The 12,256-nt window shown below is 43.2% G+C and overlaps 1 protein-coding gene across 1 annotated transcript in view; it reads right to left on the bottom strand.

Annotated features, from left to right (window-relative positions):
* Positions 1 to 12,256, bottom strand: part of mid2 (midline 2) — a 133,970-nt gene that overhangs the window by 91,577 nt on the left and 30,137 nt on the right. Inside the window, exon 2 of the mRNA XM_010897605.3 lies at positions 11,158 to 11,219. The gene's annotated coding sequence lies outside the window, so the exon portion shown is untranslated. The remainder of the gene's footprint in view (positions 1 to 11,157; positions 11,220 to 12,256) is intronic.

The following is a 12,256-nucleotide window of genomic DNA, read 5'->3' as shown; positions in this document are numbered from 1 at the left end:
GGGAAACAATTATCAGAAATCATGCAAACATTATTTCTGAAAAAACAGGTTATCCAAAAAAGCGGTCTACTGGTTCAACATACTGCAATAATGTGTCAATAAAAGGTCAACTTGTGCGGTCTACACAATTTCTGTTAAGATTTAATATCCTACAAATTGCTCTCAAAATATTACAAATACAAAAAAGTAAACATTGATTGCATAAGTATTCGCCCCCTTTAGTCAATATGTGGTTCCTACCAGATTCTCACATCTGGAAACAGCAGCAATTTTCAACTTTCTACATATTCTCAATTGACTGACGTCCGGGCTTTGACTTGGCCACTCCAGGACCTTGACATTTCCATTTTTAAAGTCATTCCAGTGTGGCTCTGGCTGGATGTTTGGGGTCATTGTCCTGCTGGACGATGAATCTTCTCATACTACTAGGTCTCTTATTTCAGCAGGTTTTATTCCAAAATGTCTGTGTACTTTGTTGCATCTATTTCACCCTCTTTCTTCAAAAGCATTTCAGGCCCTGATCCAGAGATGCATCCCCATAGCATGATACTGCCACCACCATGCTTCAGGTAGGGATGGTGCTCTCAGGAAGATGCCACTGATGTAGAACACTGGCAAAACCCCCAAATTAAATCAATTCAGATTTAACGTTATATAAAATCAAATGTCAAAATGTCCAAGGGGGGTTTATACTTGTGTATTAGTACACAGTGACATGGATGGATTTGCCCGCTTGTTTTAGGACACAAAAGCTTCTAAAGGCTCCTAGTGATGCATAGAACAATCTCCAAGTATTGCTTTGGTTCAGATCATGAGACCTATAACACAATTAATCTGACCTAACATCCTTAACACTTTCTTCATGTGAATTTTGCTTTGAAAGACTGAAATGACCTCCTCTTAAAAATGTGGTCACATTATTATTTAATATATGAGAACAAGCCTTTTATTAAACTTTCCCCACTCACCCCTATTAAACGTATTTTATGAGAAAAACAAATAGAAATAACACTTTGAAGGTAACCACGTACCGACAGAGTATGGGCAAAGAACTAGATACACCAAAATATATTTAGAACGTAAGACTGAAAATTCTACATTAAGCACCATCCCAAATACTAAGCAGTCTTTAGAATGCAGTGCCTAGTAATTTCAGAGCAATATCCTAATGCATCCGCAATCACCATGACAGGCCCGCACTAATATACTAAGAGGGCTGGAGTCAAATCCAAATGAGTTTGGAGAAGAAGAAAAAACACTTTATCCTTGTCATGTTCTCTGAATGCTCCTCTAGTGAACTGTGCAGTTCTGGTGTGCGCTTGTTTGTGTGTGTGTGTATGTGTGTCTTTACTATTCAAGTGCAGCTGGCTGGATGCATATTAGTGTGTGCATCCCTGTGTACAACGTGTGTGAGCACGGCTTGTTGCCTGCTGTCAGAAAAAATAGCATTGTGGCCACATTAACAGAGCAACACGTCCTGCTCAGAGCAGAATCGGTAAGGACAGCATTTAGCTGGAGGAGAACCAGAGGCGGACCATTGTTTTAACATGGACCGGCTACTTCCCAAATAGAAACCTGCCCACTGCATAGTGCCCTGCTTTTTACTGGAGCCCTATTGGCCTCCATTCAAAAGTAAAGCATAAAAGAAATATATAAAAGAAATGGGGCCCGGTTTCAGGATTTGGTGTTACAGGTTAAAACGCCCATAGGGCGGAGAGACCAACACACCCTTTATCTGATGGGGTCCCACAAGCTACCCACATGACATCACCACAGAGACTGGAGGCTTTGCACGCTTACCCATCAACTCTGGGAATCAGTGACTGTTTAAAGAGGCTAGCTGTAGGGCTAGCTACTGCCGAGGAGGGTAAAGGAGACCGGGAGCCTAAGTCTAAAGGCAAAAAGACATTCACCACATAGAGAACAGAGGGTCATTTGGGAGGCATCCACATTCGGGAGAGTAATCTCTGTGGAAGCGAAACGTCTCAACAGGTCTTAACTTACCCTGATCGCCGGTAAGATGCCGTCCTTCTAGATCCTTCTAGATGTGACAAATAATACTGTTTGGCGTTAGTACAGATCTTCAGAGAAATCAATGAACTGTTTTTACTGTGATGTCTCCATGTTTTGTATTCTAAATATAATACACAAAAAATATTCTAAATATCAATGGAATACAAATACAGTACCAGTCAAAGTTTGGTGTGTCCAGACTTTTGACTGGTACGGTACATTGTTGAACATTTTACATTTTGTACATTATATTATACTCTTTGTGACCATGGGATGAGTGCATCTAGAGGTATTTAATTTGACATTTCAACAGTTAAAATGGTTCTTTGTCCTGTGTTTAACAGCATAGAAGTGTCTCCTTGAAGGACTAACAGGCCGACTGCCATTTAGGATTAAAGCCTTTTAAATTAGTTTAACTTATCTCTGTAAGACTGGATCAATAACAGCCTCTGCGTAAGCACTTCTAATTTCATTTACATCCAGACAGGAAATACATAGTGTCCCAAATGGCACCCTATCCCCTACACAGAGTACTATTTATCACCCTAATTCGGGTCAAAAGTAGCACTATATAGGGAATAGGGTGCCATTTGGGAAGGAACCATAACTACACGTCTTTGGGAGGTCCTCATGCTGTTTATTCGGAAAGCCTGATTGGTGCTGCATGTAAGACTGATTCATAGCATGTTTCAAATGGCAAGCGCCCACTATCCCGTTGCCTCATGCATAGCACAAGTGGAAGCTGTCACCCATTTTGAAAGCAGATGTACCGACACTGAGTCATTAGTTTAGTGGCCCTTCTATACGTGATGGGAGGTAGAGAGACAGAGCCATTTCAATGGCATATGATTCATGGAGGAGCGGCACAGTACAGCAATGGTGATTAGTCATCTCACAGACCCAAAACACACAGCGACACACAGGCAGTCGCCAGCTAGTGGGCCAGCACAAAAACACACCTGGGTGGTTGTCTTTTAAGCATTAAAAACATACGTAACGCAGAACCATCACACAGGGTTGAAATTCCAAAACCTGAAACTCTGGACATTTCTAAAATATATGCGATCAATGGTGTTTTTCAATGCTATCCGCATTTTATGAACCCCACAATGTTCTGGTCCTTGCAAAAGTATTCAAACCCTGGGCCAATTCTCTCATATTGCTAAAACACAAATGGCAAATAAGACTTTGGTTGGAAAATCCGCCAAGCTGGTGACATGATTGGCAGTGCCTGGGTGGTGCGACACGGCTTCCACATCCTGGTTGTCAGACTAAATTACTCTCCATCCATGCTCACTCTGACGTCCAAACACATTGTCCTGATCTATGCATTTGTATTACTTCATCTCAAGCGTCTGTCGCATGATTTTGGTCTTCATTTTCCTTCGGATTCACGGCCTAACTAATGAACCTGAATGAACAGTGGGGTATTAACCCAGAAAATGGGACAGAAACTTTAATTGTTCACAGGTGGAGGCCAATGCACGGTAACTGTGTCCTGGTTAGTAATTTATTTAATCTGTGTAAACTGAAACCTTCCAACCATTCTTCTGGTAAAGCCTTGCTTTTATGGATTTGGATGTGAACTTTGGGTCGTTGTCGTGCTGAAAGGTGAACGTCCTCTTCATCTTCAACTTTCTAACGGACGCCTGAAGGTTTTGTGCCAAAATAGCCTGGTATTTGGAACTGTTCATAATTCCCTCCACCCTGACTAAAACAGCCCTGAGGCATGATGCTGCCACCACCATGCTTCACTGCGGGTATGGTGTTTTTGGGTGATGTGCGGTGTTGTATTTGCGCCCCAAAATATCCTTTGGAATTATGGCCAAAAAGTTCAACCATCAGACCATAACACATTTCCCCACGTGCTTTTGGGGGACTTGATGTTTGTTTTTGCAAACTTCAGCCTGGCTTGGATGTTTATCTTTGTAAGAAAAGGTTTCCGTCTTGCCACCCTACCCCATAGCCCATTCATATGAAGAATATGGGAGATTATTGTCACATGTAGCACACAGCCAGTACTTGCCAGAAATCCTGCAGTTCCTTTAATGTTGCTGTAGGCCTCTTGGAAGCCTCCCTGACCAGTTTTCTTCTAGTCTTTTCATCAATTTTGGAGAGACGTCCAGTTCTTGGTAATGTCTCTGTTGTGCCATATATTCTCCACTTGATGATGACTGTCTCCACTGTGTTCCATGGTACATCTAATGCTTTGGAAATTATTTTGTACCCTTCTCCTGACTGATATCTTTCAACAATGAGATCCCTCTGATGCTTTGGAAGCTCTCTGCGGACCATAGCTTTTGCTCTGAGATATAACTAAGAAAATGTCAGGAAAATCCAGAACAGCTGAACTTTATTTGTGATTAATCAGAGTCACTTTAAATGATGGCAGGTGTGTAATGACTTCTATTTAACATGAGTTTGAATGTGATTGGTTAATTCTGAACACAGCCACATCCCCTGTTATAAGAAGGTGTGCACACTTATGCAACCAGGATATTGTAAGGTTTTTATTTTTCATGTTTCCCCCTCAAAGATTTCAGTTTGTTTTTCAATTTAATTGTTCACATTGCAGGTCACATTAAAAGTGGAAAAAGTTCTTACATGATTTATCTTTGTCTCATTCTTTTACATCACAAGAAGCTGGAATTTTCACAGGGGTGGGTAGACTTTTTATATCCACTGTACATATGTATTCAGACCCTTTATTCAGAACTTTGTAGAAGGGCCTTCAGCATTGACTCATTAACTCTGTCTGTTACAGCAGTGGTTCGCAAAAATGTGGGGATCGCGACCCCCCGAGGGTCACAGGATGCTTCTGGGGGGTCGCAAGACGATTTCAAGAATAAATAAATTACAATTACAAAGTGTTATTTTTAATGAACCTGAATAGATAAGGTGGAATATAACTAGAATAGACTAAATATGTAACATTTTAATATATTTTAATTTACATCACAAAATGAAAACTGGTTGGTTGAAACTGGTTGGTTGATACTGTTCGCGCGGGTTAAGGCAGCATCCACAGGGCCACACTAAAACCCACAAAGACATTACATGACAATAGTCTCTCTCAAACAGCTGATGAAAGCATGCCTTCAAAGAAGCAATCAACTTCCAATGAAAATAAGCCTACGGGAAATGAGAAACACAAAGGCAAGGCCTTCCAACCCGACAAGCCATTCAAACTATCAAGAGGAATTCATAGTTTGGATTCACTTGCTTTACCATTAAACGACATGCATCCACTCCAATGTGTTCACTGCTCAGAGGTTCTTGACCACAAAAGTTTAAAGACAGTGAAACTGAAAAGACATTTGCAAACCAAACTCGCAGACCACCAGACAAACCCCCAAATGGTTGGTAAATCTTGCATATTTGCCGTGTGTATTTCACAAACCTCATGTATTCAACTCATCACTAAACGGCACAAAACCACAACCGTTCACGGCAACTGGGGATCACCCGTCATCCGACCTGGAAGATGTGCTGATGGAGCTGTCCAGTGGTCAGAGCTTAAAGGCAATGTTCGCCGCAACCACACTTGCTGAATTCTGGTTTTCAGTTGCAGAGGAATCCCCAGGACTATCCAAAGCAGCGATGGATGTACTGATTCCGCTTGAATCAACCTACTTATGTGAGACAACATTTTTCACACGGACACATATCAAAAAGAAAGCTTGCCCAACCATCTCAGTAAAACGAGTTGTTCAGATTGAACTTACTAATAACAAACATATGTGAGAAAATGGTTCATTAATACAAAACAGTCTGTAAGGGTTCTTTTATTAGTCACCGTAAGATCATTAGTCATCCTAGGCTACTGAGCGTGTCTACATTTATGTCACATTGTGTGAGTCCTTATGTTATGTACGCATGCGTGTACGCGGTTCACAACTTTTCAAACATTCGTTTTTGGGGATCGAGCGTGAAAAGGTTTGAGAACCCCTGTGCTACAGGATAGGGTGTTGTCATTGGCTGCTCTGGCAGAGTTGTAACGGGCACACAGAATGACTGTCAACATATCAAATTATAGCCTCTTAAGTTAGAGTCCACTTCTTGGGACAGAAACATCCTATGATGTAACCCGACACACACAAAATGTATATTTAGAGAAAATCTGAGATATTTATGTATTGGCATCGATCATTAGGACTGTTTTAGACGTCTAATGAATGTGTAGAGTTAAGGATAAATGTGGCTGGCTTACACTCATACGAGGTGACGACTGTCTAGTGGCCTCTTTCTATTTGGGAGAACAAGAGCTTCAGACAGATACCACAGCCGTCAGCCTCCTATCAGTGGTTGTCTGGTCTACCAGTGATTCTCTGGACATCTGTGAAGGCACCTGTGGTACCGATGATAGGAGAATGGTATGACATGTTTAGAATGATTAGTATTTAGATTATTATAGTGTGTTGTTGTCCATCTGAATTGATATAGATCCAGTGGGATTCACCTTCAGAGTAAACATTGCCCTTTTTTTCCCTCAGTTTCCTCATGTTTTACTTGATTCACTGGAAAAAGTGGCACTTAACAAGCCTGATATATGAATCGATGTAACTGAAGTGATTTTGCTTAATGGGGCCGCTTGACAACAGGTCTCTAGCAACAACTCAGAACTCCAAACTGATGTTCCATCTCCGTGGCCGCGGAATCTCTGCACACAACAACTGAAACACAGCACAGCCGCAGACGCTGACGCTTCCAGCTACAGAAGACATACATGTGACACCCACTTCCATATTTAGTGCACTACTGCACTACTGTCAACCAGTCCCATGGGATGGAACAAAACATGTATCAAATAGGAATAGGGTTTCGTTTGGAAAGCAGACAATACCATTCACAGAGACATCCGGAAATGAGAGATAAATTAAACAGATGAAGCTGCTGGGAGGCTCTTGGCAAATCTCTCAGTCAAGACACCACAGAGGCAATCTCGGCTTTTGGTTAGCTCTTTAGCACTGACATATCTTTAATATGGCCGTTTTCAGCAGGAGGAGGAAGCGTGTCCCCGTGTGTGCACTTTCCTTCACCATCCAGTGCGGGCCCCAGATTAACCCTAGATCACGAGCATGACTGGGGACGTGGTGAGAGACAGGCAGACGAGGACGGGGTCACAACTAAATCACGTGGGGTTTCCTGGAAATACACAATGCCTTTTGTTCTAACATGATAACCATGAATGTCAAAGGGTGAATCTCCAATTAAAGTCCAGGGCAAGGCCTAATCTGGACCTACGGTTTTCTTTAAAAGCTTAGTTCCAGAAGTGACGTGTACACTAGTGCCTTAACACGCTGTACCGTAAACATCAGGACACCATATTAAATGTTACTCCTTCCTGCTCCTCCTTCGTGTCTCCTGCTCCTCTCTCCCAGGTCTCTCCCTCCGAGCCTTTCGTCACGGCTTCCTCTTCTTGTCGTCTAACTGCATCTCAACTCTGTGATTGATCTTTAACTGGGTGTGAAGTAATGGCTGCCAGGAACCTGAGCGTAATGGCTACTGCCACTGAGAGGTTTATGGCGTGAGTGCTGCCACAGGGCGGGTGGTTTACCGGCGCTGCCGACTTCTATTATCCCCTGTCACTGGAGCTCGGCTCTGGGGAGTCGGGAACTCGCCGCTGCGGCGCTGGAGACGACGCTATCTGGAGTTCACGGGATTGACGCTTTTAGTTCGGGGTTCCGACAGGAGCTGTATCCCCATGTGCACGACCTGCCCCGAGGCAACCCAACCTCAAAGGCTGTGACATGTTTCCTGTGAGGTGTGTTACGTTTGGTCGGGTCCCACTGGGCTTCGGAAAAGAGGTAGAAAAGGCTGCCTTTTGGGACACACCGCCAGCCTTGTTCAGGATGGTTATTCACTTGAACTGATGTGACGGGATGCTATTTTATTTTAATTTGAAGCATTCGAGAAGCAGCAGTGTTTACGACGGCTGTAATATCACTTTCACGCCTAGGATTTTCGATTAGTTCCAAAGCAATCATTTTCAATTAGAAATAAATCGAGTCTCCTTATAATTTGGATAATAACTTTGTGTTGTGTTTTGTTCTGCATGGTCTGGAATAGCTTGTAAACAAGCTTAAAGGCAGAGGTCTGTTGCATCTTCGTTGAAATTAGATGGAGACTTTGGAGTCACACATATATTTACACTCAGACACACGATGGCCTCGTCTTGTCCCACCGTGACTTCACCAGTCTTATTTATACTAGAAAGCTATTGTCAGCATGCCCTATTGATTATATCAGAGGACAACAAACTGTATGTGTGTTATTCTGGAAACAGGATTTCATCAGATACGGAACACAACTCTTATACAAACTTGTACATTTTCTCCAGTACTGGAGAAAATGTTAAAATGCAATCAAAAGTATAAAAAGTGAATATTGGAGAAAGTAGAATAAGTTCACTCTTTTCCAGTGTATTAGAATGACAAAATGATGTTGCCGATCTAAAAGTAATGACATTCCCAAAGAAGTCTGATGTGTCAGGGTTATGACTGGAAGGGCTACAGCTAAAGTCAAAGTGATAGAAAACCCCAGTGAGGGTTTGAAATGTGTCTCTGCCAAAATTGGGACTTGGATGAGTGTCCTGAATATAATATTTTTATCGACCAATAAATTCCCAGAACATAAAAAAGAGATGATGCATAAGAACAAAACCTAGCGATATCATACTTTTACTTTGCTATGGCTTACATCTTAAACCATCCCAAGATGACAATATGGTTCATGTCATATGCAAGGATAAGAAAATGTAATATTAATAATTCCCATGACAGCCTGCGTTTTAACTAGAAAATATCCACTCTCGGAGATATCTGGTTACTTTGAAAAGCTACAATGACTAAAACAAATTGCTTTGCAACTCACTATGGACCGGGCGGAACCTACAGAAACTGATGAATTTATCCTGAAATCACCAAAACTCAGGTAGAGGACAATTAACTTACAATCACTATTACTATAAGGAGGTGGAGACATCCAAGTATGATTTATTTTATCTATAATCTTTTATAACAATAATAATACAAAATTGATTTAAATGCATGAAACTCAGTGGAATTGACAACATAATGTGACAAAGTGTACTTATTTAAGAGTATATTGTGTACAGTATGTGTCAAGCTGTTTCCCTGTCAGGTCGCAACTCCATCCCATTGGCAGGATCGTCACCGAAAACGAAAACCTGTTCTCAACCGACTTACACCTGGCTAAATAACGTTAAAACAGAGAAATAAACACCAGAACATTCAAATAGGAAGTGGTAAGAGAGAAAACCTTGCAAACGGCAGCACCATCCTGATGGACTGGCCCAGATACACTTTCATCACATTACAGGTTGGGGTTCCACACTTCCGAAACTTCAGAACGAGCATGGGTCCTCCCCCTCAGCCTAGCAGGCAAAGCCGTAAGTCCTGGGAATGGGTTGAGCCGTGGAGAGGGCCTTTGATGGAGCGTTTCATCTGGCAGTACCTTGACAAGCTGCAGGGCTGCATCCCAATTGGAAACCCACCGCTGCTACACCACTCTAATTCTGACCAGAACCGTGTCATTTGGGAAACGTCCCCGGTTTCCTAGTCTGTAAAGTAGCGGAGACGGAAGAGACGCACGCGAAGCATTTTGGAGGATAACGGGAGGTGGCAACATCTGCAAAGCTCCCGTCTTCTGTCTGGTGCACTGTATATTATCAATCAAAGGGCAGTTAAGGCACATATAGCTGTCAAGGCACCTGGCTGCTGACTACTGGTGCTGTTGAGATACATGCTGTTCGGTGGGCTACACTACACTTGGTTCTGTTTGAGAGACATTGGCAGCGATGGCCTCAGTGCTGAGGGAACAGGCCTCGTTCAAGAGTCTCTGAAACAGACAAGTACCAATAGAGTTCATTAACTAGGCAATGGTACACACACACAGGGGGTTATTACAGAGGCAAACCATGTACTATAGTTTAGCAATAGGGAGCCGGTTGACAAACACTATTAGGAGAAAAACGGGGAGAGCAGTCACTTGAGACAGGGCTTATCGGAGGGAATCTGGATGGAAATACGTAATGCACTTTCAAATCACTAGGTACTTAGTATGTGATTTGCAGCAGCGAGGAGGTCGTTATTACCTACCAATTGAAATGCAGCGCGGGGCCAGGGCGACTGACAACTGTATGTGTCTCGTTCAACCACTTCTCTTCGGTCAAAGCTAACCTTCGGCAAGTTTTAACCTCTTAGCCTCCTGGGAGTTTATATCTACTAGCTGGTTCACATCGTCACCATGGAACATTCTCCCCGTTTCAAACACACCCTAGTGTTCACACCTCTCAGCGGTGCTTTGGTCCCAGACCGGGATTAACTCAGGCTGCTTCAAGCCGGTCAGGGCGGCTCCATGCCAGACCTGTGGCATGACGACCAAAAAGTGCCACGATGCCCGCTAAGTCAGAGCCCAGCCTATAGCATAGCTGTGCCGGGGCTTTATCTCTGAGTGAGAGCGAGGGAGATGAGCTAAACCCTTGTCAAAAGGTGATGTGAAACTGGCAGGGGAGGTCCTGAGAAGCTCTGAGCAGCCTGGGAGAGAGCTGGAAGCTGCATCCCGGATTTTCCTACACCCGCTCAGTTCGCTACTATCGACCAGAGCTGGTGGTAGTGTACTACAAAGGGAATAGAGTGCTAGGTGGGATGCAGGAACAAGGCTCCGGGCATCAGCCGCGTGGAGTCTCTTACTCGGCAGGCTCTATGGCAGCTCCGGCTAGCGTGGACATACGGTGTAACGAAGCCCCGCCACAGTCACCTGGTCGCGGGTGAACCCACGCCAGGGGGTCGACACCGGGATGAGACCGGCGGAGGGCTTTGTCTCTCGCACACAGCAAGCCCAGTACTTAGCCGGACTGACTGGCAGTGAATGGGGGATAGAACAGGTGGTGGAGAGAACGACAGAAAAGGTGGCTAAAGATAGAGAATGATTAAGACGGAGGGAGAGAGGGAAATAGAATGATGGGAGGGCGTTTATCCACGTTCACAGAGTGAAATCACACGCATAAGGAGATATCTTGCTGTGGGTCTAAGTGGAGTTCTAAATAAAGCTGTGTGCATGTGTTTGTGTAATGTGTTTTAGTACTGTGTGTGTGTGTGTGTGAGTAGAGATTAGACATACCTATGGATTCCAGCCTACTTAAGTCAGATCAGCGAAGCCATAGACACGGAGCAGGATGGCAGCTGAAGACAAAGACAGAGAGTTAGAGGGATAGACAGCAGGGCATTCATGCAACATTTACTTCCTTATTAGACGTATGTCCTCGTCCGCAGGACATCAATATACAGTGCCCTCCAGGACATCAATATACAGTGCCCTCTACCGTTATTGGCACCCTAGTTAAAAATATACAAAAAAAGCTTGGTAAGAATGTCACCTGTGTACACAAAGTGAAAATCTTTCAATGACAAAACTAATTGTCATCAAGAAATAACTACCTACAAAATGTGCATGTCCCAATAAATGGCACCCCTGCATCTAGCACTTTGTGCAACCTTCCTTACAGTAGATAAGCTGAGTCGACACCTATAATGTATGATGAGGTAAGAGAACACATGGGATGGTGTCTGAGACCATTCCTCTATACATAAACTCTTCAGATCCTTGGTCCTTGCTTGTGGACTCCTCGTCACCTCACCCCACAGGTGTTGGGATTTAGGTCAAGGGACTGTGATGGCCATTGCAAAAGCTTAATTCTGTGTGAAGTGAACCATTGCCATGTGGATTTGGAGGTGTGCTTCAGATCTTTGTCTTGCTGGATGATCAGTTTTACCTTCCTGACAGAAGACTAGGATCTCCTGGTACTTGATGATGTCCATGTTGTCATAAATCCTAACAAGGTTCACAGGACCTTTGAAAATAAAAGTGCCTCACAACATCACAGATCCACCACACTTCACAGTGGGGATTATGTTATTTTCTGCATGACCATGCCTCTAGCGATTGCTGCCAAAAAGCTAGATGATTGTGTCATCAAACAATAGAAAATGGTTAAAATCAAAGTTCCAGTGATATTTAGCAAACTCCAGGTACTTACGTTTGTGGTTTGGTTAAAGCAGAGGCTTTCTTCTGTAAACCCTTTCATATAACTTTTTGGACATTTAGACTCAAAATCAATACATTTGGAGACTGGGTGACCCCAAGATGTGACTAACTTCAGCACTTCTTGAACTGTGATCCTTAAATATTTTTAACTTAACTTACACTATCCTTCTCAATG

Source organism: Esox lucius, chromosome 4 (assembly GCF_011004845.1).
Source record: "Esox lucius isolate fEsoLuc1 chromosome 4, fEsoLuc1.pri, whole genome shotgun sequence".
NCBI lineage: Eukaryota > Metazoa > Chordata > Actinopteri > Esociformes > Esocidae > Esox > Esox lucius.
The sequence above is the reverse complement of the archived record's forward strand: the minus strand, read 5'-3'. Positions and strand labels throughout refer to the sequence as shown.